We start from the raw sequence: 26,507 nt of genomic DNA on the forward strand, positions 1-26,507 counted from the left end.
CCCGAAACGCAAATTGCTACCTCAATTCGATGACGAAGTGCTGGACCCACCACTGCCAGCATATAATGCGGCCGACCGACCACCGCGTGGTCGAGACAAAGCGGCAATTCAACCCAAACACCAGCCGGCACCACGTCGCCAAACAAATGGAAACACAACAACTAGGGGATACACACGTGACCTGCACTACGACTTGGAGAATAAAGCAGGCCAGACCAGATCGATCTACGGATGGGGAGGGGGTGCGCCCCAACGTGCAACGACGGCCACCACGCCGGATACAACAAATACACACCTATCCAGGCCGAATACCGCAGACCGGCTCCATTCGAGCTATGTCACGACGTAGCCCGACACAGAGGCGCCGCACACCCCCCATGCTTCACTGATGAAGTAATGGAACATGAATTCCCAGAAGGTTTCAAACCCGTAAACATCGAATCATATGATGGAACAACAGACCCCGCGGTATGGATCGAGGACTTCCTTCTCCATATACATATGGCCCGCGGTGATGATCTCCATGCCATCAAGTACCTCCCGCTAAAACTTAAGGGACTAGCTCGGCACTCGTTGAATAGCCTGCCCGAAAACTCTATCGGCAGCTGGGAGAACCTGGGAGACGAATTCCTTGACAACTTCCAAGGCACCTATGTCCGACCTCTAGATGTCGATGACTTAAGTCATATAATCCAACAGCCCGGAGAGTCAACCAGGAAATTCTGAACTCGGTTCTTAACTAAAAAGAGCCAAATCATCGACTGTCCGGATGCCGAAGCCCTAGCGGCCTTTAAGCATAACATCCGCGATGAGTGGCTCGCCCGACACCTTGGTCAAGAGAAGCCAAAGTCTAAGGCAGCCCTTATGGCGCTTATGACCTGCTTTTGCGCGGGCGAGGATAGCTGGTTAGCTCATAGCCACAGCACCTCAAGTAAGCCTGGCACTTCTGAAGCCAGAGATAGCAACGGCAAGCGCCGACACAACAGACACAAGCGTCGAAACAATGGCGATAACGCCGAAGACATGGATGTCAATGCCGGATTCAGTGGCTCCAAGTCCTATCAATGGAAAAAGCCATTTAAACGAAACAATCCGGGCCCGTCCAGTCTGGATCGCACACTCGATCGTCCATGTCAAATCCATGGCACCCCCAATAAACCAGCCAATCACACCAACAGAGAATGTTGGGTCTTTAAACAGGCCGGCAAGTTAAATGCTGAAAACAAGGAAAAGGGATCGCCAAGTGACGACGACGAGGAACCCCGGCCACCGAATACAGGGGGACAGAAGAAGTTTCCTCCCCAAGTGAAAATGGTGAATATGATATATGCTACCCATATCCCCAAAAGGGAACGGAAGCGCGCACTAAGGGACGTCTACGCGATAGAGCCAGTTGCCCCAAAATACAACCCGTGGTCCTCCTGTTCGATCACCTTCGATCGAAGGGACAATCCAACTAGTATCCGTCATGACGGTTCAGCCGCACTAGTGCTTGACCCTATCATCGATGGATTCCACCTCACACGCGTCCTCATGGACGGTGGTAGCAGCCTGAACCTGCTTTATCAGGATACATCACGCAAAATGGGTATTGATCCCTTCAGGATCAAACCCACCAAAACCACCTTTAAAGGTGTCATACTAGGTGTAGAGGCCCACTGCACAGGCTCAATCACACTAGAAGTGGTCTTCGGATCCCCGGATAATTTCCGAAGCAAAGAGCTACTCTTCAATATCGTCTCCTTCCGTAGTGGTTATCACGCACTGCTCGGAAGAACCGCATTCGCCCGTTTCAATGTGGTGCCGCACTATGCCTACCTTAAGCTCAAGATGCCCAGACCCCGCGGTGTTATAACAGTAAATGGAAATATGGAGCGCTCCCTCCATACTAAGGAGCACACCGCGGCCCTTACAGCAGAAGTACAGAATAGCCTCCTTAGGAAAAACCTCAATTCGGTAATAAAGCCCCCGGACATCATTAAGCAGGTCCGCGCTACTCTGCAACAGGACCGTCCGGCTCGTCCAGAGCTCAGCTAGCAATACGGCCTTCGTCCCAGCCCCCATACAGCGGCAAAATTCGTGTCACGCGTACACAACTACACACTTAAAATACCATGGGCATGGACGGAGGCACAGCTAGACCACGGCCCACAATGCGGCTCAACCGCTCCGGATCCGCATACCTTCACTTTTTCTCTTTCTTTCAGGTTTTCCCACCTTTCAAGGTCTTTTCTAATAAACCTGCTCATCAGACCTGTAGCGGGACAGATACGCCAAGAAAGTTAGGGGCTCGAACATACAAGGGATCGTCATACCTATTTTAAATACCCGCACGTAGCTCGCTCTTGGTCGTGGCATGTTAATAGCCTTACTTGCTCATTGCACTACTTTGAACAGATACGCCTTGATGTATCAATGAACTTACAATGAAAAATAATCTGCAATGTTTGCCCATTATTTAAATTTTTCCTTGTCCATTTATTTTCAATTGCACCTGTACATTCTGGTACGCTTTAATTCGCCAGGGGCTTCATTGTACCCCATAACACGGCAAGAAAGTATGAACACTTTTACAGTATAGTTCGGCACCCCGAACTTATAGCATTATATGCATCGACTCCGAATCATGTCTTTGGTCAATAGTTGGGTTGCCGAGGTCCTGTGCTTGCTACCCTACGTTCCGCTATGTCGTCTAGGCTAGTAAAGGGAGAACTACTACGATTATGTCTCGGTTCTTCTGGACGAGCACCTCAGTAGAGAAAGCCGAAAACTAACTGTCATGATGCAGCGAGAGTTAGTCATCTGTTCGAGAGGTCTTCAAATCATTAGAGATTTTCTCCGCTTTATGCAAGGAATCGGTTTTTGTCTGATTAGGCGTGTATAGCGCCCCAACTTCGGCCTTCCGAACACCAGGGGCTACACCAAAATTTAAAATTATAGAACTCGTCTGGCTAAGTGAGGGTGATAAAGCCGTACAGTCTGATTGCCTTGTTCGTTGTGCTAAACACCTCCTTAAAGGACCAAACATTTGGATAAAGAGTGTTTAGATTTGTCCTGAACACCCCTGTAATAGCTACGAGGGGGCAGAAGCCGATGACTGGCCAACCCTCAGATTTTATAAACGGCCGCACATGAGATAAAATTTTAAATAACAAGCATTACATTATGCAAAGACCTTGATCAATATTACAGGATAGGATAAAATAATGCTTTCAAGGGAAAATGATATCCTTAGAACATAGCTCCGCCACAAGGCGGGATCCCTTCATGACACTGTCATAGTACATCTCGGGCCTGCGATGCTCCTTGCCCTCGGGCGGACCCTTGGCCATCAACTTTGTGGCATCCATCTTCGCCCGGTGCGTCTTGGCGCGGGCAAAAGCCATCCGTGCACCTTCAATGCAGACCAACCGCTTGATAGCATCAAGCCGAGGGCAGGCAGCTACCAGCCGCTTCACGAGTCTGAAGTAGCTACTAGGCACGGGCTTGGCAGGACATAGCCAGACTATTAGGTCCTTCATGGCCAGTTCGGCCGCCTTGTGCAGCTCGACCAACTGCTTTAGCTGGTCGCTAAGGGGCAACGGATGTTCTGATCCAAGGTATTGAGACCAGAACAGCTTCTCCATAGAGCTCCCTTCTTTGGCTCGAAAGAACTCTGTAGCATCTGATATACTGCGCGGTAGATTCGCAAATGCTCCTGGAAAAATCCAAATTCGGGTAAGTAAAAGGAACGCTTCTGTCGTACACTTGCTTTTGCATAATAAAAGCCTTACCCGCCGCGATATCCTGGACCACCTGGATTTCCTGGAGGGCACTCTAGGCTTTGGCGGGGGCATCTTGCGCGCTCTGGCGGGCTCTTGGCAAATTTGGACTCTTGTGTCTTTGAATCACGCTCCAAGGACTCGTACCTTTTGACGGTGTCCTGGAGCTCTTGCTGGACCTGCTGACCCGGGCCTCCTGCTTCTCGCGCGCGGCGCGTTCCTTAGTGGCTTTGTCCTCGGCCTCGGCCAACGCCTTCTTGAGGGCCGCTACTTCGGTCGCGGCCCCTAATAAAGTTCATGACACTTCAGTCAGTACGAACTTTTCATCTTTCTTAAATATAAATCACAATTTAGTGCATACCTTGGCTGTCCTCCAGTTGCTTCTTCATGAGGCCGAGTTCTTCCTTGGCCCGCTCCAGATTCCGTGTCATGCCAGAGACCTCTGTAGTATGAGCGGTAGTGGCTAGCAGCGACGCCTGCTTATTCACACAGACATTTTATGTTAGACTCCTGCAAAAAAATTGATCCTCTGTTTGGTTCTTCTTTCCGAACACCGAACAGAGCATCAACGGCTAATGTCTACAAGGTGATATTCTTTTACAAGTATATTACTCACTTCAAAGCCTGTTAGAAGGCTAATGCAGGCCTCGATCAATCCTCTTTTGGCGGATTGGACTTTCTCAATCACCGTACTCATAAGAGTATGGTGTTCTTCCATAATGGAAGAGCCTTGTAGCGCTTCTAGCAATCTGTCTGGTGCCTCTGGATGGTTAGAGGTCACCGGCGGAGGCAGCTTGCCCCCCGTGTTCGGGAGAGGCTGCCTGCCCGAATCCGGAGCCTCTTCGGTCTCCGGAGCTGTGTTCGGCTGAGGGCCAAACTGGACTCAGCCCTCATCGATGGGGTCTGTAGGGGTCTTGCCCCCCATGTGCCCAGCAACCGGACTTATTTCCTCCGGCATCACCGGAGCGGCCTCCCCTTGTCTCGATATCCTTCGGGACAACACCTCGGTGTTGTCCACGACCTTATGGGAGGTGGCCGTTGGAAGGGAATCGTTGTTCATCGCCAACAGATCCAGTGACCCCTTCGAAGAGGAGGAGAGCTCGATGTCGAATTGGGCCGGACTGTAGATACATGGTCTAACTCATTAAAAACGATAAAGTGAAAAAACCGGAAATATTACCACGTCCGGATACTTATGATTTGGCCAGGGGCTTGACCCTGGGCCCCCACTCCCCGCTGATGTTGGTTGCTGCGGTGGAGTAGTCTAGAAGGGAGATTTTCCCCTTCTTGGGCGCCTCGGCCTCCCCATGTGTGGAGGCCTTCCTCTTCTTCTTCTCCCCAGTGGGAGGGGAACGGGTCTCCTCCATCTCCTCCTCCTACTCCTCGTTGTGTTCGGCGGAGGAGTGTGTCTCGGCGTCTTCGGATGTCACGTCTGAAGCGCCCTTACGGCGGAGACCACCTCTGGTCCGCTTGGCCACCTTCTTGGTTTTCTTCTCCGGCACTTCATAAGGTGCCGGAAAAGGCAACTTCGTCAGAAGAGGCAACTTCGTCAAAAGAGGCATTTCTGGATCTTCAAGTAGCAGAGCCGGACATTCAATCTCCTCGGATATCGCTACCCAGGCCTGAAAGATTGGCATAGAGCCTTAGGTTCCTCCTGCAGATATGCCGGCACAGGATATGCCTTGCAAAACATAAAGGAACTTACCGGATTAGCCCGGTGTTTCACGCTAAGCCCGCGGTCTTCGGACATGGGCAGTGGTACCTCCCCGGTCTTAAAAAGCACCTTCCAGATGCCTTCGTGTGTTGTATCGAAGAGCTCCAGCAGCGTCTGGTGCTTGGCCGGGTCGAACTCCCACAGGTTACAAGTCCGGATCTGGCACGAAAGAATTCGGTGGAAGAGCATGACCTGGACCACATTAACATGCTTGATTTTCTTGTCAATCATGTTCTGGACGCATGTCTAGAGCCCGGTCACTTCTTCCGCTGAGCCCCAGGCTAAACCCTTCTCTCCCCAGGAGGTGAGCCACATGGGGACTCCAGATCGGATTTTGGGGGTCGCCGCCCAATTGGTGCCGCGTGGCTCGGTAATGTAGAACCACCCCGATTGCCACCCCTTTACGGACTCCATAAATGAGCCTTCGGGCCAGTTGACATTGGGAATTTTGCCCACCATAGCACCTCCGCACTCCGCTTGTTCGCCGCTCACCACCTTGGGCTTCACATTGAAGGTCTTCAGCCATAAGCTAAAGTGAGGTGGGATGCGGAGAAAGGCCTCACACACAACAATGAATGCCGAAATGTTGAGGATGGAGTTGGGCGCCAAGTCGTGGAAGTCCAGCTCATAGTAGAACATCAGTCCACGGACGAACGGGTGGAGGGGGAACCCCAGCCCGTGGACGAAGTGGGAGAGAAATACCACCCTTTCTTGGGGCTCTGGGGTGGGGATGATCTGCCCCTTGGCCGGAAGCCGGTGAGCGATGTCTTTTGACAAGTACCCAGCCTCCCGGAGCTTCTTGATGTCCTCCTTCTTGACGGAGGAGGCCATCCACTTGCCTCCAGCTCCAGATCCGGATATGATTGGAGTGCTTTTTTGGGCGGAAGAGATGGGAGCTTGGGCGCTGGAGCTCAAAGATGAATGAGCAGAGGAAGAAGAGGGCGTGGGTGAAAGAGGGGAATCCTTATTCCTTTATAAAGGCAATAAAAATTGTGCGCCTCCCCGTTCTCCCTAAAACTCACTTATTTCCCAAGCGCCGTGCTGGTGGCACAGTTGGGTTACCCAAGCCCGTATTGATGAGAATCCCGTGATAAGGGGACACGATCTCTGCTTCGACAAGACGTGCCAATGAAACCGCGCCTTGAAATATGGAGGGGCATGATAAAAACGTTTCGAATAAAGACCGGGCTGTGGCGTGATGTAATGCTATGATATGTCAGCAGATTAGACTCGTGGGATGTTATAATCTCTACAGTGGTATGTGGCATTTGTTTTGCGGAGCCGGACATGATTCTTGTGTTCAAGATCTACATTGAAGTATTCGGAGAAGGAACCCGTGTTGCAATGTCGAAGACAATTTGTGTGCCGGACTCATCGTCATTGAAGCCTGGTTCAGGAGCTACTGAGGGAGTCCTAGATTAAGGGGTCCTCGGACAGTCGAACTATATGCGAATGCTGGACTGTTGGACTATCAAGATACAAGATAGAAGACTTCGCCCCGTGTCCGGATGGGACTCTCCTTTGCGTGGAAGGCAAGTTGGCGATTCGGATTTGAAGATTCCTTTTTTTGTAACCAACTCTGTGTAACCCTAGCCCCCTCCGGTGTCTATATAAACCGGAGGGTTTAGTCCATAGGACAACAACAATCAAAACCATAGGCTAGCTTCTAGGGTTTAGCCTCTACGATCTCGTGGTAGATCTACTCTTGTAATGCTCATATCATCAAGATCAATCAAGCAGGAAGTAGGGTATTACCTCCATCGAGAGGGCCCGAACTTGGGTAAACATCGTGTCCCCCGCCTCCTGTTACCATTAGCCTTAGACACACAGTTCGGGACCCCCTACCCGAGATCCATCGGTTTTGACACCGACAGCTAGTGCACGGACTGTCCTGAATTTTGGTTTGTCACTGGCATTGAAAGTTATGGCCATATCGTTCCAGGGGTTTATTGCTGCGACTTGGCAGACTTCAGCGAGGCCGCGGAGTGCCCTTTTTCACCTATTACTTGAGGCGAAAGTCTCGAAGACCATCAATACTCTGAAGTCGTCGTCTTCCGTGGGATGTTGCTCTACGGTATTTTTGGTGAGGAGATCCTCGCCGCTCTTGGCCACTTGCCGCAGTATCCAACATGCTTTAAGGTTGTGGGTTGGTGTGGTATCCGGTGTTGTGTGTTTTTTGCATGGCCTATCGAGCCATCCCTCCAGAACGGTTCCGCGCCCCGTAATTGGCTTCGATTTCTTTACTGTTGGATCGGGCGACCAAAGAGGGTGCGTCCTTTTTTCCCGGACAAGGGGTTGAGTGGAAACCGGTGGCTCCCAAGAAGCTGCCTGAGTTTTCCAGGCTCTTTCCATTGTGCAGTACTTCTATACTATGGTTGCCAAGTCAGCAAAGTGTAATATGCGACGGCGGTTGTCGGTGTTCTGGGCATGGGGGTCCCCAGACTTGCCTGCCTGCTGTCGGTGTCAAAACCGGGGGATCTCGGGTAGGGGGTCCCGAACTGTGCGTCTAAGGCTAATGGTAACAGGAGGCGGGGGGACACGATGTTTACATAGGTTCGGGCCCTCTCTATGGAGGTAATACCCTACTTCCTGCTTGATTGATCTTGATGATATGAGTATTACAATAGTTGATCTACCACGAGATCGTAGAGGCTAAACCCTAGAAGCTAGCGTATGATTATGATTGTTATTGTCCTACAGACTAAACCTCCAGTCTATATAGACACCGGAGGGAGCTAGGGTTACACACAGTCGGTTACAGAGAAGGGAATCTACATATCCGAATTGACAAGCTTGCCTTCCACGCAAAGGAGAGTCCCCCCGGACATGGGACGAAGTCTTCAATCTTGTATCTTCATATTCCAAAAGTCCGGCATAAGCATATAGTCCGGCTGTCCGAGGACCCCCTAATCCAGGACTCCCCCAGTAGCCCCTGAACCAGGCTTCAATGACGATGAGTCTGGCGCACAGATTGTCTTCGGCATTGCAAGGCGGGTTCCTTCTCCGAATACTCCATAGTAGATCTTGGACACAGGAATCGTGTCTGGCTCTGCAAAACAAATTCCACATACCACCGTGGAGAGCATAATATTCCACGAGTCTAATCTGCTGACAACTTTTCCATAGCGTGACATCACGCCGTGGCCCGGTCATTATTCGAACCGTTTTCTCAACCTGCTACTGCACACCTTGCGAGGCGGTTTTATTGGCACGTCTTGTCGAAGAAGAGATCATGTCCCCTTATCACGGGATTCTCATCAATACAGGCGTGGGTAACCCAACCGTGCCATTAGCACGACGCTTGGCGAATAAGTGAGTTTCTAGGGCAAGTGGGGAGGCGCATGATTTCTGCTGCCTTTATAAAGAGACAAGGATTCCCCTTTTTTCACCCACGCCTTCTTCCTCCTCTGCTCATCCATTCTCGAGCTCCAACGCCCAAGCTTTCACCTTCTCCGCAAAAACATTCCAAACATGTTCGGAGCGGGAGGCAAGTGGATGGCCTCCTCTGTCAAGAAGGAGGACATCAAGAAGCTTCGGGAGGCCGGATACTTGTCCAAAGACATCGCGCATCGGCTTCCGACCGAAGGGCAGATCATCCCTACCCGGAAACCCCAGGAAAGGGTAGTATACCTCTCCCACTTCGTCTGCGGGCTGGGATTCCTCCTCCACCTGTTCGTCTGCGGACTAATGTTCTACTACGGGCCGGACTTCCATGATTTGGCCCCAACTTCATCCTCAACATCTCCACGTTTATCTTCGTGTGCGAGGCCTTCCTCTGCATCCCACCCCACTTCGGCCTATGGGTGAAGACCTTCAACGTGAAGCCAAAGGTGGTCAGTGTCCAACAAGCAGAGTGCGGAGGCGCCATGGTGGGCAAGATGCCCAATGTCTCCTGGCTCGAATGCTCCTTTGTGGAGACTGTGAAGGGGTGGCAATCGGGGTGGTTCTACATCACCGAGCCGCGCAACGCCAACTGGGCGGTGACCCATGAATTCCGATCCGGCGTCCCCATGCGGCTCACCTCCTGGCAAGGGAAGGGCGTAGCCTGGGGCTCAGTGGAAGAACTGACCGGACTTCAGACATGCGTCCAAAATATGATAAGCCAGAAAATCAAGCTCGTCAACGTGGTACAAGTTATGCTCGTCCGCCTGATTCTTCCGTGTTAGAGACAGATTTGCAATCTGTGGGAGTTTGACCCGGCCGAACACCATACGCTGCGAGAGCTCTTTGGCACAATGCACGAAGACGTCTGGAAGGTGCTTTTCAAGGCCAACGAGGTACCACCGCCCATAACCGAAGATCACGGGCTCAACGCCAAATGCCGAGCTAATCCGGTAAGTTTTCATATTTGCAAGATATGCCTTTTACCAGCACATCCGCGCGAGGAATCTAAGCCTCCATGCCAATCTTGCAGGCTTGCGTAGCGATAGCGGAACAGATTAATTGTCCGGCTCCGCTCCCTGAATATCCAGAATCGCCTCTTCTAGCGAAGATGTTGTTTCCGGCACCCTATGAGGTGTCGGAGAAGAAGGCCAAGAATACGGCCGCAGGGACCAAAGATGGTCTCCCGCATAGGGTTGCACTGGACACGACGTCCGAAGACACCGAGACGCACTCCTCCACCGAAGACGAGGAGGAGGAGGAAGAAATCCATCCCCCCCCCCTACTGGGGGGAGAAAGAAGAGGAAGTCCACCTCGCATGGGGATGCCGAGGTGTCCAAGAAGGGAAAAACCTTCCTTCTGGACCATTCCACCATAGCCACCAACAGCGGCGAGGAGTGGGATCCCAGGGTCAAGCCCCTGGCTAAGTCGTAAGTATCTGAACACATTAGTATTTCTGGCATGTTTGCTTTATCACTCCTTATCGTGCCAGACGTGCACCTGCAGTCCGGCCAAATCCAACATCGAGATATCCTCCTCTTCGGAGGGATCGCTGGACCCATCGGCGAGGAACAGCGAGTCTCTTCTGACAGCCTCCTCCCCCAAGGCCGCGGACGACACCGAGGTGTTGTCTCGAAGGATACCAGGCCAAGGGGAGATTGTCCGGAGTCACCTCCATGCGAAACCCCAGTCGCCGGACACATGGGGGGAAAGACCCCCACGGACTCCGATAATGGGGGCCGCAGCCAGTTTGGCCCCTAGCCGAATATGGCTCCGGAAACCCAAGTGGTTCCGGATTTAGGCAGGCGGCCTCTCCCTAAGGAGGGCGAGCCGCTTGTACCGATAACTTCTGTCCATCCAGAGGCACCGGACAGTTTGCTGGAAATGCTTCGCGGCGCTTCCATTGATGAAGAACATCATACTCTTATGAGTACCGTGATTGAGAAGGTCCGGTCCACCAAAAGCGAATTGACCAAAGCCTACGCTAGCCTTCTAACAGGCTTTGAGGTAAGTAATAAAATTGTGAGAGAATATCACAGTGTAGACAGTAGCACCTGATGCTCTGTTTGGTATTCGGAAAGAAAAGTCGAATAGAGGATCAAATAATATTCGCAGGAGTCTAACATAAGATGTCTATGTAAATAAGTAGAAGTCGTTGTTGGCCGTTGCCGGTCGTACTGCGAAGGTCTCTGGACTAAAGCAGGACCTGGAGCGGACCGAGGGAGAGCTCGTCCTCGTGAAGAGGCAGCTGAGGAAAGTCAAGGTACGTAATACCCTGCCTGTATACTTATGAAGGATAAATGGTTTCTGGTGATAAAAGCGTCATGAACTTTTATAGGGGCCACAACTAAAGTGGCGGCCCTTAAGAAGGAGCTGGCCGAGGCCGAAGACAAAGCGGCCAAGGAACACACCGCGTGCGAGAAGCAAGAGGCCCGGGTCATGGAAGTCCAGCAAGAGCTCTAGGATTTCGTCCAGAAGTACGAGTCCTTGGAGCGTGACTCTAAGACTCAAGAGTCCGAGCTTGCCAAGGCCCTCCAGAGCGCACAAGACGCCAAAGTCGAAGCCTAGAAGGCCCTCCAGGAGATCTGGGCGGCCAAGAAGATTGCGACGGGTAAGGCATTTGTTATGCAAAGCAAGCATGTGAAGGAGACATTCTTTTAACTTACCCGAATTTGGAGTTCTCTAGGAGCGTTTGCGGATCTGCCACGCAACATATCAGATGCCGCAGAGTTCTACCGAGCCGAAGAAGGGAGCTCAACAGAGAAGTTGTTCTGGTCTCAATATCTTGGGACAGAACATCTGATGCCCTTGAGCGACCAGCTGAAGCAACTGGTCGAGCTGCATAAGGCAGCCGAACTGGCCATGAAGGACCTCATAGTCCGGCTATGGCCTGCCGAGCCTATGCCCAGCAACTACTTCGGACTCGTGAAGCGGCTTGTGAGTGCCTGCCTACGACTTGAAGTCATAAAGCGGTCGATTTGCATTGAAGGTGCGCGGATGGCCTTTGCACGTGCAAAGATGCAGTGGGCGAAGATGGACGCCACGGCGCTGATGACCGAGGGGCCATCGAAGGGCAAGGAGCACCGCCGACCCGAACAATATTATGACAGTGTCCTGAAGGGGTCCCGCCTTGTGGCGGAGCAATGTACAAAGGATGTAATCTTTGAATGAATGCATTCATTTTATCCTGTAATGTGAAACAAGTTCATTTGTGCAATATAATGCTTGTTGATTTAAAATTTTACCTCTTGTGCGGCCGTTTATAAAATCTGAGGGTTGGCCAGTCGTGGGCTTCTGCCCCCATGTAACTAGTACAGGGGTGTTCGGGATAAATCTAAACACTCTTTATCCAAGTTTTTGGTCCTTTAAGGAGGTGTTTAGCGCCACGAACAAGGCAATCGAACTATACAACTTTATCACCCTCACTTAACCATAGGAGTTCTATATATAATTTTAAATTTTGTCGTAGCCCCTTGTATTCGGAAGGCCGAACTTAGGGCGCTATACACGCCTAAATCGGACAAAGACCGATTCCTCGCATAAAGCAGAAAAAAACTTTAAGGATTTGAAACCTCTCGAACAGCGACCAGCTCTCGCCGCATCATGACAGTCAGTTTTCGGCTTTCTCTACTGAGGTACTCGTCCGGAAGAACTGGGACACAATCGTAGTAGTTCTCCCTTTACTATCCTAGTCGATATAGCGGAACATAGGGTAGCAGGCACAAGAGCTGGGCAACCCAACTATTGACCCAAGACATGATTCGGAGTTGATGCATATAATGTTATAAGTTCGGGGTGCCATACTGTTAAAAGTGTTCGGACTTTTCTTGCCGTGTTATGGGGTACACTGAAGCCCCTGGCGAACTGAATGTACCAGAATGTACGGGTGCGATTTGTTATAAATAAATAGTTAAGGGAAAATGTGAAGTAATAAGCTGACGCTGCAAATTATTTTCCATTGTTATTTGAGTAATACGTCAAGGCGTATGTATACAAGTAGTGCGATAAGCAAATAGGGCTATTTGACATGCCCTAACCAAGAGCGAGCTGTGTGTGGGTATGTAAAATAGGTATAGCGATCGTTAGCAGAGACCACCTGGGGATTCCCTTGTACGTCAAAGCTCCTTGCTTCCTTGGCGTATCCGTCCCATGATGGGTCCGATGATCAGGTTATCGGAAGAGCCTCAAGAAGAGAATAACCTGAAAGAAATAAAAAGGTGAGGGTATACGGATCCCGAGGCGGTTGAGCCGCATTTTGGACCGTGGTCTAGCTGTGCCTCTGTCCATGCCCATGGTATTTTAAGTGTGTAATTATGTACGCGCGGCGTGAATTTCACTGCTTGATTGGTACTAGGACGGAGGCCAAATTGCTAGGTGAGCTCTGGACGGGTTGGACGATCCTATTGCAGAGTAGTTCAGACTCGCTTGACGGTGTCCATGGGCTTTATTGCCGAATTGAGGGTCTACCTAAGGAGGTTGCTCTGTACTTCTGCTGCAAGGGCCGCGGTGTGCTCCTCCGTATGGACGGAGCGCTCTGTATTTCCATTGACTGTTATAACACCACGAGGTCTTGAGCTTGAGGTAGGCATAGTGTGGCACCGCATTGAATCGAGCGAATGCGGTTCGTCCAAGCAGTGCGTGGTAACCATTGTGGAAGGGGACGATATCGAAGATTAACTCCTCGCTTCGGAAATTGTCCAGGGATCCGAAGACCACTTCCAGTTTGATTGAGCCTGTACAACAGGCCTCTACACCTGGTATGACACCTTTGAAGGTGGTTTTGGTGGGATTGACCCTTGAGGGATCGATACCCATTTTGCGCACTGTATCCTGATAAAGCAGGTTCAGGCTGCTGCCATCGTCCATGAGGACTCGTGTGGGGCAGAATACATCAATGATAGGGTCAAGGACCAGTACGGCTAAGCCGCCATGACGAATACTGGTCGGATGGTCCCTGTGATCAAATGTGATCGGACAGGAAGACCATGGGTTGAACTTTGGGGCGACTGGCTCCATCGCGTAGACGTCCCTTAGTGCGCGCTTCCGCTCCTGCTTGGGAATATGGGTGGCGTATATCATATTTACCGTTTTTACTTGGGGAGGAAATTTCTTCTGCCCCCCTGTGTTCGGTGGCCGGGGCTCCTCGTCATCATCACTATGCGACCCATTTTCCTTGTTTTCAGCATTTAGTTTGCCGGCCTGTTTAAATACCCAACATTCTCTGTTGGTATGGTTGGCTGGTTTATTGGGGGTGCCGTGGATTTGACATGGACGATCGAGTATGCGGTCCAGACTGGACGGGCCTGAATTGTTTCTTTTAAATGGCTTTTTCTGTCGACCGGACTTGGAGCCACTGAATCCGGCATTGACGGTCGTGTCTTCGGTGTTATCGTTGTTATTGCGACGCTTGTGTCTGTTGCGTCAGGGCTTGCCGTTGCTATCTCTAGCGTCTGAAGTGCCAGGATTTCTTGATGTGGTGTTGCTATGAGCCAACTAGCTATCCTCGCTCGCACAAAAGCGGGTCATGAGTGTAGTAAGGGCTGCCACGGACTTCAGCTTCTCTTGGACGAGGTGTCGGGCGAGCCACTCGTCACGGATGTTATGCTTGAAGGCCGCTAGGGCTTCGGCATCCGGACAGTCGATGATTTGGTTCTTTTTAGTTAAGAATCGAGTCCAAAATTTCCTGGCTGACTCTCCGCGCTATTGGGTTATGTGACTTAAGTCATCAGCGTCCGGTGGTTGCACATAAGTGCCCTGAAAGTTCTCAAGGAATGCGTCTTCCAGGTTCTCCCAACTGCCGATGGAGTTTTCCGGCAGACTATTCAGCCAGTGCCGAGCTGGTCCCTTCAGTTTTAGTGGGAGGTACTTGATTGCATGGAGATCATCACCACGGGCCATGTGAATGTGGAGAAGGAAATCTTCAATCCATACTACAAGGTCTGTTGTCTGATACGTCTCCAATGTATCTATAATTTTTGATTGTTCCATGATATTATATTACCCCTTTTGGATGTTTACAGGCTTTATTTTACACATTTATATCATTTTTGGGACTAACCTACTAACCGGAGGCCCAGCCCATATTGTTGTATTTTTTGCCTATTTCAGTATTTCGAAGAAAAGGAATATCAAACGGAGTCCAAACGGAATGAAACCTTCGGGAGCGTTATTTTTGGAACAAATCTGATCCGGAGAGCTTGAAGTGCAAGTCAATAAGCTCCCGAGGACCCCACGAGATAGGGGGCCGCCCCCCCCCTGTAGGGTGCGCTCCCCTGTCTCGTGGGCCCCTCGGGAGGCCACCGACGTACTTCTTCCTCCTATATATACCTACGTACCCCGAAACATCCAGGAGCACCATGAAACACAATTTCCACCGCATAACCTTCTGTATCCGTGAGATCCCATCTTGGAGCCTTCGTTGGCACTCCACCGGAGGGGGAATCAACCATGGAGGGCCTCTACATCAACATCCTTGCCCCTCCGATGAGTTGTGAGTAGTTTACCACAGACCTACAGGTCCATAGTTATTATCTAGATGGATTCTTCTCTCTTTTTGGATCTCAATACAATGTTCTCCCCCTCTCTTGTGGAGATCTATTCAATGTAAACTCTTTTTGCGGTGTGTTTGTCGAGATCCGATGAATTGTGGGTTTATGATCAAGTTTATATATGAATAATATTCGAATCTTCTCTGAATTCTTTTATGTATGATTGAGTTATCTTTGCAAGTCTCTTCGAATTAACAGTTTGGTTTGGCCTACTAGACTGATCTTTCTTGCCATGGGAGAAGTGCTTAGCTTTGGGTTCAATCTTGCGGTGTTCTTACCCAGTGACAGAAAGGGTTGCAAGGCACGTATTGTATTGTTGCCATTGAGGATAAAAAGATGGGGTTTATATCATATTGCTTGAGTTTATCCCTCTACATCATGTCATCTTTCTTAAAGTGTTACTCTGTTCTTATGAACTTAATACTCTAGATGCAGGCAGGAGTCGGTCGATGTGTAGAGTAATAGTAGTAGATGCAGGCAGGAGTCGGTCTACTTGTTATGGACGTGATGCCTATATACATGATCATGCCTAGATAATCTCATAACTATGCGCTTTTCTATCAATTGCTCGACAGTAATTTGTTCACCCACCATAATACTTATGCTATCTTGAGAGAAGCCACTAGTGAAACCTATGGCCTCCGGGTCTATCTCTTATCATATTTGCTTTCAATCTACTTTATTTGCATCTTTACTTTTTGCATCTATCTTATAAAATATCAAAAACATATTTATCTTATTATACTATCTTTATTAGATCTCACTTTCGCAAGTGGCCGTGAAGGGATTGACAACCCCTTTATTGCGTTGGTTGTGAGTTCTCAGTTTGTTTGTGTAGGTGCGTGGGACTTTTGAGAAGCCTCCTACTGGATTGATACCTTGGTTCTCAAAACTCAGGGAAATACTTACGCTACACTTTGCTGCATCACCCTCTCCTCTTCGAGGAAAACCAACGCAAGCTCAAGACGTAGCAAGAAGGATTTCTGGCGCCATTGTCGGGGAGGTCTTCACTCAAGTCAAGACATACCATGTACCCATCACAAACCCATCTCCCTCGCATTTACATTATTTGCCATTTGCCTCTCGTTTTCCTCTCCCCCACTTCTCCCTTGCCATTTTATTCGTCCTCTCTTTCCCAATCTCCTCCTCTCTTTTCCGCTTGTCGTTTTTCTGGTTGCTTGTGTGTTGGATTACTTGTTGCCATGGCGCAAGATAATACAAAATTGTGAATTCTCGAATACCAATAATAATGATTTCCTTAGTACTCCGATTGCTCCTCTTAATGATGTTGAGTCTTGTGAAATCAATACCGCTTTGCTGAATCTTGTTATGAAAGATCAATTTGCCGGCCTTCCTAGCAAAGATGCCGCTACTCATCTAAATAATTTTGTTGATTTGTGTAATATGCAAAAGAAGAAAGATACGGATAACGATATTGTCAAATTGAAGTTATTTCCATTTTCACTTAGAGATTGTGCTAAAGTTTGGTTTTCGTCTTTGCCTAAAAATAGTATTGATTCTTGGAACAAGTGCAAAGATGCTTTTATCTCTAAGTATTTTCCTCCCGCTAAGATCATCACTCTTAGGAACGATATTATGAATTCTAAACAACTTGATCATGAGCATGTTGCCCAATCTTGGGAAAGAATGAAATTGATGCTTCGCAATTGCCCTACTCATGGTTTGAATTTATGGATGATCATACAAAAAATTTATGCCGGTTTGAACTTTGCTTCTAGGAATCTCTTAGATTCGGCCGCAGGAGGCACGTTTATGGAAATTACGTTAGGAGATGCTACAAAATTTCTTGATAATATTATGGCTAATTATTCTCAATGGCACACCGAAAGATCTTCTAGTAAAAAAGTGCATGCTATAGAAGAAATTAATGTTTTGAATGGAAAGATGGATGAACTTATGAAGATATTTGCTACTAAGAATACTCCTCTTGATCCCAATGATATGCCTTTGTCTTCCTTGATTGAGAATAATAATAAATCTTTGGATGTGAATTTTGTTGGTAGGAATAGTTTTGGAAATAACGGTTATAGAGGAAATTTTAATGCTAGACCGTTCCCTAGTAATTCCTCTAACAATTATGGAAATTCCTACAATAATTCTTATGGTAATTTTAATAAGATGCCCTCTGATTTTGAGAATAGTGTGAAAGAATTTATGATTACTCAAAAGAATTTTAATGCTTTGCTTGAATAAAAATTGCTCAAAGTTGATGATTTGGCTAGGAACGTTGATGGACTTTTGCTTGATGTTAATTCTATTAAACTTGGATCTTCTTCTCCTAAGCATGATATCAATGAGTCTCTCAAAGTAATGAGAATTTCCATTGACGAGTGCAAAGAAAGAACCGCTAGATTGCGTGCTAAAAAAGAAAGCTTTATAAAAGCGTGTTCTTCTAGTCTTCATGAAAATAATGATGAGGATCTTAAGGATATTGATTCGTCTCCAGTTAGATCTATGTTTTGCAATATGAATTTTGATGATTATGGGAGTGATGATGAATCAACTTTGCCTAGAAGGCGTCCCAAAAATTCGGAGTCTTTAGATCTTATGTTAAATTTGGTAAAAGTGAGATTGGAGAATCCTCAACTTCTAATAATGTTGAACCCACTATCTCAGATTTCAAGGAATTTGATTATGATAATTGTTCTTTAAAAGTGTGTATTTCCTTGTTGCAATCCGGTGTTAATTCTCCCCATGCTTATAGTCAAAACAAAGCTTTTACCAAACATATTGTTGATGCCTTGATGCAATCTTATGATGAAAAACTTAATTTGGAAGTTTCTATACCTAGAAAACTTAATGGTGAGTGGGAACCTACTATAAAGATTAAAATTAAAGATTATGAGTGTTTTGCTTTGTGTCATTTGGGTGCTAGTGTTTCCACGATTCCGAAAACTTTATGTGATATTCTAGGTTTCCATGATCTTGATGATTGCTCTTTAAATTTACACCTTGCGGATTCCACCATTAAAAAGCCTATGGGAAGGATCAATGATGTCCTTATTGTTGCAAATAGAAATTTGGTGCTCGTGGATTTTATCGTTCTTGATATAGATTGCAATCTTTCTTGCCCTATTATTCTTGGTACACCTTTCCTTAGAACGATTGGTGCGATTATTGATATGAAGGAAGGGAATATTAGATTCCAATTTCCATTAAAGAAAGGCATGGAGCACTTTCCAAGAAATAAATTCAAATTACCTTATGAATCTATCATGCGTGCTACTTATGAATTTAGTGCCAAAGATGGCACTCGTTAGATCTATCTTTGTTTTTATGCCTAGCTAGGGGCGTTAAACGATAGCGCTAGTTGGGGGGCAACCCAATTTTTCTTTATGTTTTTTGTTTTTTCTCCTGTTTAGTAATAAATCTTGCATCTACCTTCTGGTTAGATATGTTTTTATCTTCTAATTAGTATTTGTGCCAAGTAGAACCTATAGGATAACCTACAATGATAGTTGATTTGATTCTGCTGAAAAACAGAAACTTTGCACGCACGAATATAATTTTTTTTAAATCACAGGAACGTGATTTTGCGTTGATTCTTTATGCTGCTGTTCAATAGACAAATTGTCCAGGACTTCCTATTTTGGTAGGATTTTTAGAGTTTCAGAAGTTTGCGTTAGTTATAGATTGCTACAGACTGTTCTGTTTTTGATAGATTCTGTTTTTCGTGTGTTGTTTGCTTATTTCAATGCATATATGGCTAGTAAATTAGTTTATAAACCATAAAGAAGTTGGAATGCATTAGGTTTAGCACCAAAATAAATAAATAATGTGTTCATGGCAGTACCTTATGTGGTGGTTTTGTTTTCTTTCACTAACGAAGCTTATAAGATTTGAGTTTTGTGTTGTGAAGTTTTCAAGTTTTGTGTAAAGCTTTTATGGACTATGGAATAAGGAGTGGAAAGAGCCTAAGCTTGGGTATGTTTATGGCACCCCAAGATATTCAAGGATAGCCAAAAGCCTAAGCTTGGGGATGCCCCAGGAAGGCATCCCCTCTTTCGTCTTCGTTCATTGGTAACTTTACTTGGATCTATATTTTTATTCGCCACATGATATGTGTTTTGCTTGGAGCGTCGTGTATTATATTAGTCTTTGCTTTTTAGTTTACCACAACCATCCTTGCTGTACACACCTTTTGGTAGAAGCCTATTTGATTAGAATTTGCTAGAATACTCTATGTGCTTCAATTATATCTTTTGAGCTTGATAGTTTTGGCTCTAGTGCTTCACTTATATCTTTTAGAGCACGGTGGTGTCTTAATTTTGAAGAAATTGCTAGTCTCTCATGCTTCACTTATATTATTTTGAGAGTCTTTTAGAACAGCATGGTATTTGCTATGATCATAAAGTTGGTCCTAGAATGATGAGCATCCACGTTGGGTATAATAAAAACTATCATAGAAAGTGAATTGGATGCTATGATCAATTTGATGCTTGATAATTGTTTTGAGATATGAAGGTAGTGATATTAAAGTCATGCTAGTTGGGTGATTATGAATTTAAAGAATGCTTGTGTTGAAGCTTGTGATTCCCATAGCATGCATGTATGGTGAACCGCTTTGTGATGAAGTTGGAGCACAATTTTATTTATTGATTGTCTTCCTTATGAGTGGGGGTCGGGGACGAGCGATGGTCTTTTCCTACCAATCTATCCCCCTAGGAGCATGCGCGTAGTACTTTGGTTTTTGATGACTTCTAAATTTTTGCAACAAGTATATGAGTTCTTTTGATTAATCTTGAGTCCATGGATTATACGCACTCTTTCACCCTTCCACCATTGCTAGCCTCTCTTGTACCGCGCAACTTTCGCCAGTACCATACACCTACCATACTCCTTCCTCAAAACAGCCACCATACCTACCTATTATGGCATTTCCATAGCCATTCTGAGATATATTTCCATGCAACTTTCCACCATTCCGTTCATATGACACGCATTACTTTTGTCATATTGCTCTTTGCATGATCATGTAGTTGACATTGTATTTGTGGCAAGGCCACCTTCATAATTTTCATACATGTTGCTCTTGATTCATTGCATATCCCGGTACACCACCGGAGGCATTCATATAGAGTCATATCTTGTTCTAGCTTTGAGTTGTAAATCCATAAAAGTGTGATGATCTTCATTATTAGAGCATTGTCCTAGTGAGGAAAGGATGAAGACTATGATTCCCCCACAAGACGGGATGAGACTTCAGACTTTACAAAAAGAAAAAAAAAGAAAAAAGAAAAATAAGAGAAATGCCAAAAAGAAAAAAACGAAGAAGGCCAAAGAAAAAAAGAGAAGAAAAGAAAAAAAGAAAAAAAAGAAAATGAGAGTGACGGTGTCCTAGACTAGGGGGTACTCAACGCGTCGTCTCCGATCAGTTGGATTGGGCCGAGGACCCCCATGGTCGTATACTCATGGGCCAGTCCGGACAGCTGCCGCATACAAGGAAGAATCCACAAGACTTGGCGATCAACACAAGGACTCCTCCCCCACCGGCGTATTCGGCTAGGACTCTTGTTATCCTAGGCCTCTGGTGCATTATATAAACCGGGGCCAGGCTAGTCGATAGACATATACAACAACAATCATACCATAGGCTAGCTTCTAGGGTTTAGCCTCCCTGATCTCGTGGTAGATCAACTCTTGTACTACCCATATCATCAATATTAATCAAGCAGGAGTAGGGTTTTACCTCCATCGAGAGGGCCCGAACCTGGGTAAACATTGTGTCCCTTGCCTCCTGTTACCATTGATCCTAAGACGCACTGCTTTGCACCCCCTACCCGAGATCTGCCGGTTTTGACACCGACATTGGTGATTTCATTGAGAGTTCCGCTGTGTGATCGGTGAAAGGATCAATGGCTCGACTGTAGGTCAACTACGATGTCGGCTTCTTCGTCACCAGCTCGACTGGTCACCTTGGCTTGACTGAGGACTACGCCCTACCTCTGATCGTCATGTTCGGATGAAGGCTGTCATCAACACCAACTCCGATCTCTATCAAGATCATGGAGGAGTCATCCATGGAGCTCGGGGGCTCAACGTCAACATTGCCCTCGGGCGACCGTGCTGTTTTTTTGGACAGCAAACTTGTATCCGCCGCCACCGCCTCCTCGAGTGTCTCTTAAACGATTACTTCGGTGGAATTATGCGGAATTAAGTCTACAACAACCCTGCAAAAATTCCGTCGAGTTCCGATGAAGGAATCTCCGGCAATCTCCGATATACCGGAGCCCTGTTGAATCTGGACGAGAATCCAGACGAGTTTAGGGCGTGGTATCCAGCATCTAGCTTGGATGTCCTTTGGAGGATCCAATCGTTGATTTGCTGCATAATTCCCATATCTACCACCTGTCAAAATTTCAGCTCGATCCGACCGTCCAAACTCTGGGAAACTTCCGATTAGTGCATCACTTTTTGGATCTGTTTTCTGTGCGAGAACGAATCCGACCCGAATTCATCTTCTTTATGAACGGGATCTCAGACATACTTTTTGAAGGAAGTTTTCATATGGGGTGTTGTGTTTTATTCTCAAACACATCCCAGTAGTATTAAAAGTATTCTTGCAATACGAACTTCACCGTCACGCCGGTGTCAAACCAGCCCGACAACATCACTCCACGGCGGCCGACCTGCGTTAGACACGTCGTCGCTTTGTAGAGCCGAGCTCAATTTCTTCGGATCATCATCTTGGCCAGCCGAACAATAGTTCGGCATCGCGAAGGATAAATCGTCACCAACATCGCCGCCCCACGGATTACACGGAGCGGGCACACCTGCATCGCCATACGGTCACTTCATCAAGCCGGCATCGGCCACGTCACGACCTGCATCGCTGGACCGGGGGCTTCATCATCTCTTCATCAACCTACTCCGGAGACTTCAGCGTCGCTGGCCGACCAGCTCCGTCACGTTAGCTGGACCAAGGGCTTTGCCTCGGCGAGCCAACCTTTGCCAGCATCACCATGCCGTTGCTTTATCGCCCATCAGGCGATAGGTGTGCGGATCGAGTCCCAATTTTGGGAACCACCTTTCTTCGGATTGCTACAGCAAATAAGCCAGGTGCTATTAATCCTAGTATTTTTTGCTTATTAGGGTTCATTTTTTCCGATGAATTATTACTCTGGTTTGTCCGTCATATGTACGCAGGTCTATCAAATGGTGGCCGCATTAACGACGGTCGCATGGTGGTTCGGTCAGTTTCCGTACATAGTCCGGCGAACGCCGCATTCGGAACTCGAAATGACCTGTGAATTCAGGCCTTGCCATGCCTTTACCGCATCACACTGCCGCCCTGCATCGACATTGACTTCGGCACCAGGCCATATTTCTTTTATTACTCACTTTGCATAAATTATTTGTTATGCAACAAATTTTTTGTATTATTATTATTACTATTATCTCTAGTTTGCACTATTTTTTGTGCACAGGAAAATGATCCAGTCGGACTATATCCTTTGGCGTCACCTCGGCTGGACGGGGGGCTTCGTCAACTCTTCATTACCCCATGTCGGGGACTTCGGCATCATCCTGTCGTCCTGCATTGACCGTGCTATGTCACCACTTCGGAGTGCCGAGCTCTTTGCTCCGTCACCTCGGGACCGGCTCGGGGATGGAACCTTGTCCCGCATCAAGCTCGGACCGCGTCATCAATACCAAACACATTAACCAGCTAAGTTGTCTTCATGCTCAAAGTTTTAAATTTTTAACTTGTGTTCGGCTCGGCCAAGCATTATACTTTTTTGGAAAAAAGTTGCTTGTAAAAATTTCCTTGTCCAAACTTTGTTTGTGACGCGCAAATTCAAATACCCCATTTACTTGGGGGCTTCCTTCTTGAAGCTTTTTCCTCTTGCATATGGTTATACTTGTACGGCTTCGTTCCTTGTTCGTGTATTACGCCACAATATGCACCATATTGACTTAAGCGATTTGCAAGCTGGGTTGCCTGGCTCCTATGCTTACCCCTACGTTCTCGATTGTTCGGCTAGGGAGTAAAGGGAGCACCTCTGTGATTGTCACGATCGGGTCACCCGAGCTGGACCTCAGACTGGGTGAAGCCGAAAGCTAGCGCTCTTATGGTTTTCAATCATGGTCGGCACACAACGGAACTCATGAGTACAAAAAATCTATTGCAGAAGTCTCATAATAACAATGAGCACCGAAGAAAGGTATCGGTGGGGGTACTATTTTCTTCGAAGATGCTTCTTACACTTCGCAGTAATATAGCATAAGTTCCCTGAGCGCGCTATGTCTGTTATAGCCTTATGGCTTGATTTCCTGGTTATTGGAAACACCGTCGATATTCTCGACAGATGGAGTACATAACACTTTTCAGTCCTTGACCGAAGAGGGAGAAGATGACTGTCGGTTAAGACGCGTTTAAAGTTCAGTTGAACATAGATATGAAATAAGTACTTCGGTACATGCAATCATTCTTTTACCCAAGTCACTTGGGGGCTCATAAATTTATATGAGTCGTTTTATGATAAGTGTTTTTCTTCTTAGTCGTTGCAAAGTTTTTATTATTATTTATCACTCCTTTTTTCGACACAAGTGTGCGGTCACTAGCCGGGGAGCCTAATTTCTCTCTCAAAGCCGCTAGAGTTTAGTTTGCTAAACTGGCCTAGTAAGAAGTACTCCGCCTTCAGGATAGGAGGTTGAAGCCGTAGGCTGACCCGCTTGAAGTTTTGATATAGGATGTGTCATGTTAAAGCACGGCAGAAGCACCTTTTTTTCTAAAGTCCAATTTTCGGATTGGCACCAAACACTTGATCTAGTTCGGACATTAACCTTTTCAATAAGTTTTTTGGCTTTTCGAGCCCATGGCACTTTTAAACTATTTGTGTGTTTTCAACACAAGTCTCGCAGTGCAACGACGGACACCTTTAGAGATTCGGCAAAAACATTCTCGGATGTTGCTCTACATGCATCGGTTTCGAATTGTGTCTTCGGTCAATAGTTGGGTTGCCCGGCTCCTGCGCTTCCCTCCTACGTTCCGCTTTGTTCGGCTAGGTGTGCAAAGGGAGAACCACTGTGATTGTGCTTCCAGCTCACATGGTTAAGCACTTCAGTGGAGAAAGCCGAAAACTGACTGTCACAATAAGCGAAAACTCGTCAGCGATCCAATGACGGTGTTAAATGTTGGGCCATTCATAACAACGGCCGAAGTGATGATCTCGTCAGCTCCGTAACCTTTTGTATCCGCGAGATCTCATCTTGGAGCCTTCGTCGGCGCTCTGCCGGAGGGGAAATCGACCATGGAGGGCTTCTACATCAACACCATAGCCCCTCCGATGATTTGTGAGTAGTTTACCATAGACCTACGGGTCTATAGTTATTAGCTAGATGGCTTCTTCTCTCTTTTTGGATCTCAATACAATATTCTCCCCCTCTCTTGTGGAGATCTATTCGATGTAAACTCTTTTTGCGGTGTGTTTGTCGAGATCCGACGAATTGTGGGTTTATGATCAAGTTTATCTATGAATAATATTTGAATCTTCTCTGAATTCTTTTATGTATGATTGAGTTATCTTTGCAAGTCTCTTCGAATTATCAGTTTGGTTTGGCCTACTAGATTGATCTTTCTTGACATGGGAGAAGTGCTTAGCTTTGGGTTCCATCTTGCGGTGTCCTTACCCAGTGACAGAAAGGGTTGCAAGGCACGTATTGTATTGTTGCCATCGAGGATAAAAAGATGGGGTTTATATCATATTGCTTGAGTTTATCCCTCTACATCATGTCATCTTGCTTAATGTGTTACTCTGTTCTTTATGAACTTAATACTCTAGATGCTGGCAGGAGTCGGTCGATGTGTGGAGTAATAGTAGTAGATGCAGGCAGGAGTCGGTCTACATGTCACGGACGTGATGCCTATATACATGATCATGCCTAGATAATCTCATAACTATTTGCTTTTCTATCAATTGCTCGATACTAATTTGTTCACCCACCATAATACTTATGCTATCTTGAGAGAAGCCACTAGTGAAACCTATGGCCCCCAGGTCTATCTCTTATCATATTTGTTTCCAATCTACTTTTATTTGCATCTTTACTTTTTGCATCTATATTGTAAAGTACCGAAAATATATTTATCTTATCATACTATCTCTATTAGATCTCACTTTCGCAAGTGGCCCTGAAGGGATCGACAACCCCTTTATTGCATTGGTTGCGAGGTCTTTGTTTGTTTGTGTAGGTGCGTGCGACTTTTGAGGAGCCTCCTACTGGATTGATACCTTGGTTCTCAAAAACTGAGGGAAATACTTACGCTACTATTGCTGCATCACCCTTTCCTCTTCAAGGAAAACCAACACAAGATCAAGACGTAAGCATATGCCCGGGCCGAGGGCCCTGGAGAAGGAGACGACGACCGTCGCCGTCCGCGCCGCCGGCGGGGTTGGCGAGCCATGGCGGTGCGTGCCATCGCTCCTGGAGTCCACGCCGTGGACTCCTCTCGCGAGCTCGTGCTCCACGCCGTGATGCCTCCAAGCACCTGGATCCGCTTCCCTCCATTCTTCGCCTTTGAGATGCCGCCGAGGGGGGCGCTCAAGCTTTGGTTGCAGCACGCCGACTGCGGCGCTCCGGCGACCAAAGTGAAGGTTCAAGTCGTTGCTCCGGGCAAGGTCTTCATGACCCGAGGCTGGGGCGAGGTGGCCCAGGTCTGCCAAACAGGGGGCGCCCTCGTGATTCATTTTGAAAACGATGGCGCCTCCTTGATGCTCTTCAAGGTCTTCGACGCGGAAGGCCGCCAGCTGGAATGCTGCTCGAGAGGAGGCAGCCTGGACATCAACGTGGCAAGGGCTAGTCCTGCCGCTCGCTTCCCCGCCGGCTCCTCCGGTAGCGGCAGCGATGCTTGGGAGTCAAGCGACTCTCCCGAGCTCTTCGTGACTCCGGAGACAAGCGACGACAGCTACGTGCCCCCGAGCTCACGTCACGCCCGGAGCAAGGAGGCTGCATCAGGACATCGGTGCAGCTGATCTGGACGGGGTTGGCGCCGGCCTTCCATGGCCCACTGTTGAGGATGGCGTCGGCCATGGAGGCGCGTGTAGTTAGGGCTCCTTAGGATTCGCGTCTTTTGTTCCC

The sequence above is a fragment of the Triticum dicoccoides genome, chromosome 7B (genome assembly GCF_002162155.2).
Source record: "Triticum dicoccoides isolate Atlit2015 ecotype Zavitan chromosome 7B, WEW_v2.0, whole genome shotgun sequence".
Taxonomy (NCBI): Eukaryota; Viridiplantae; Streptophyta; class Magnoliopsida; order Poales; family Poaceae; genus Triticum; species Triticum dicoccoides.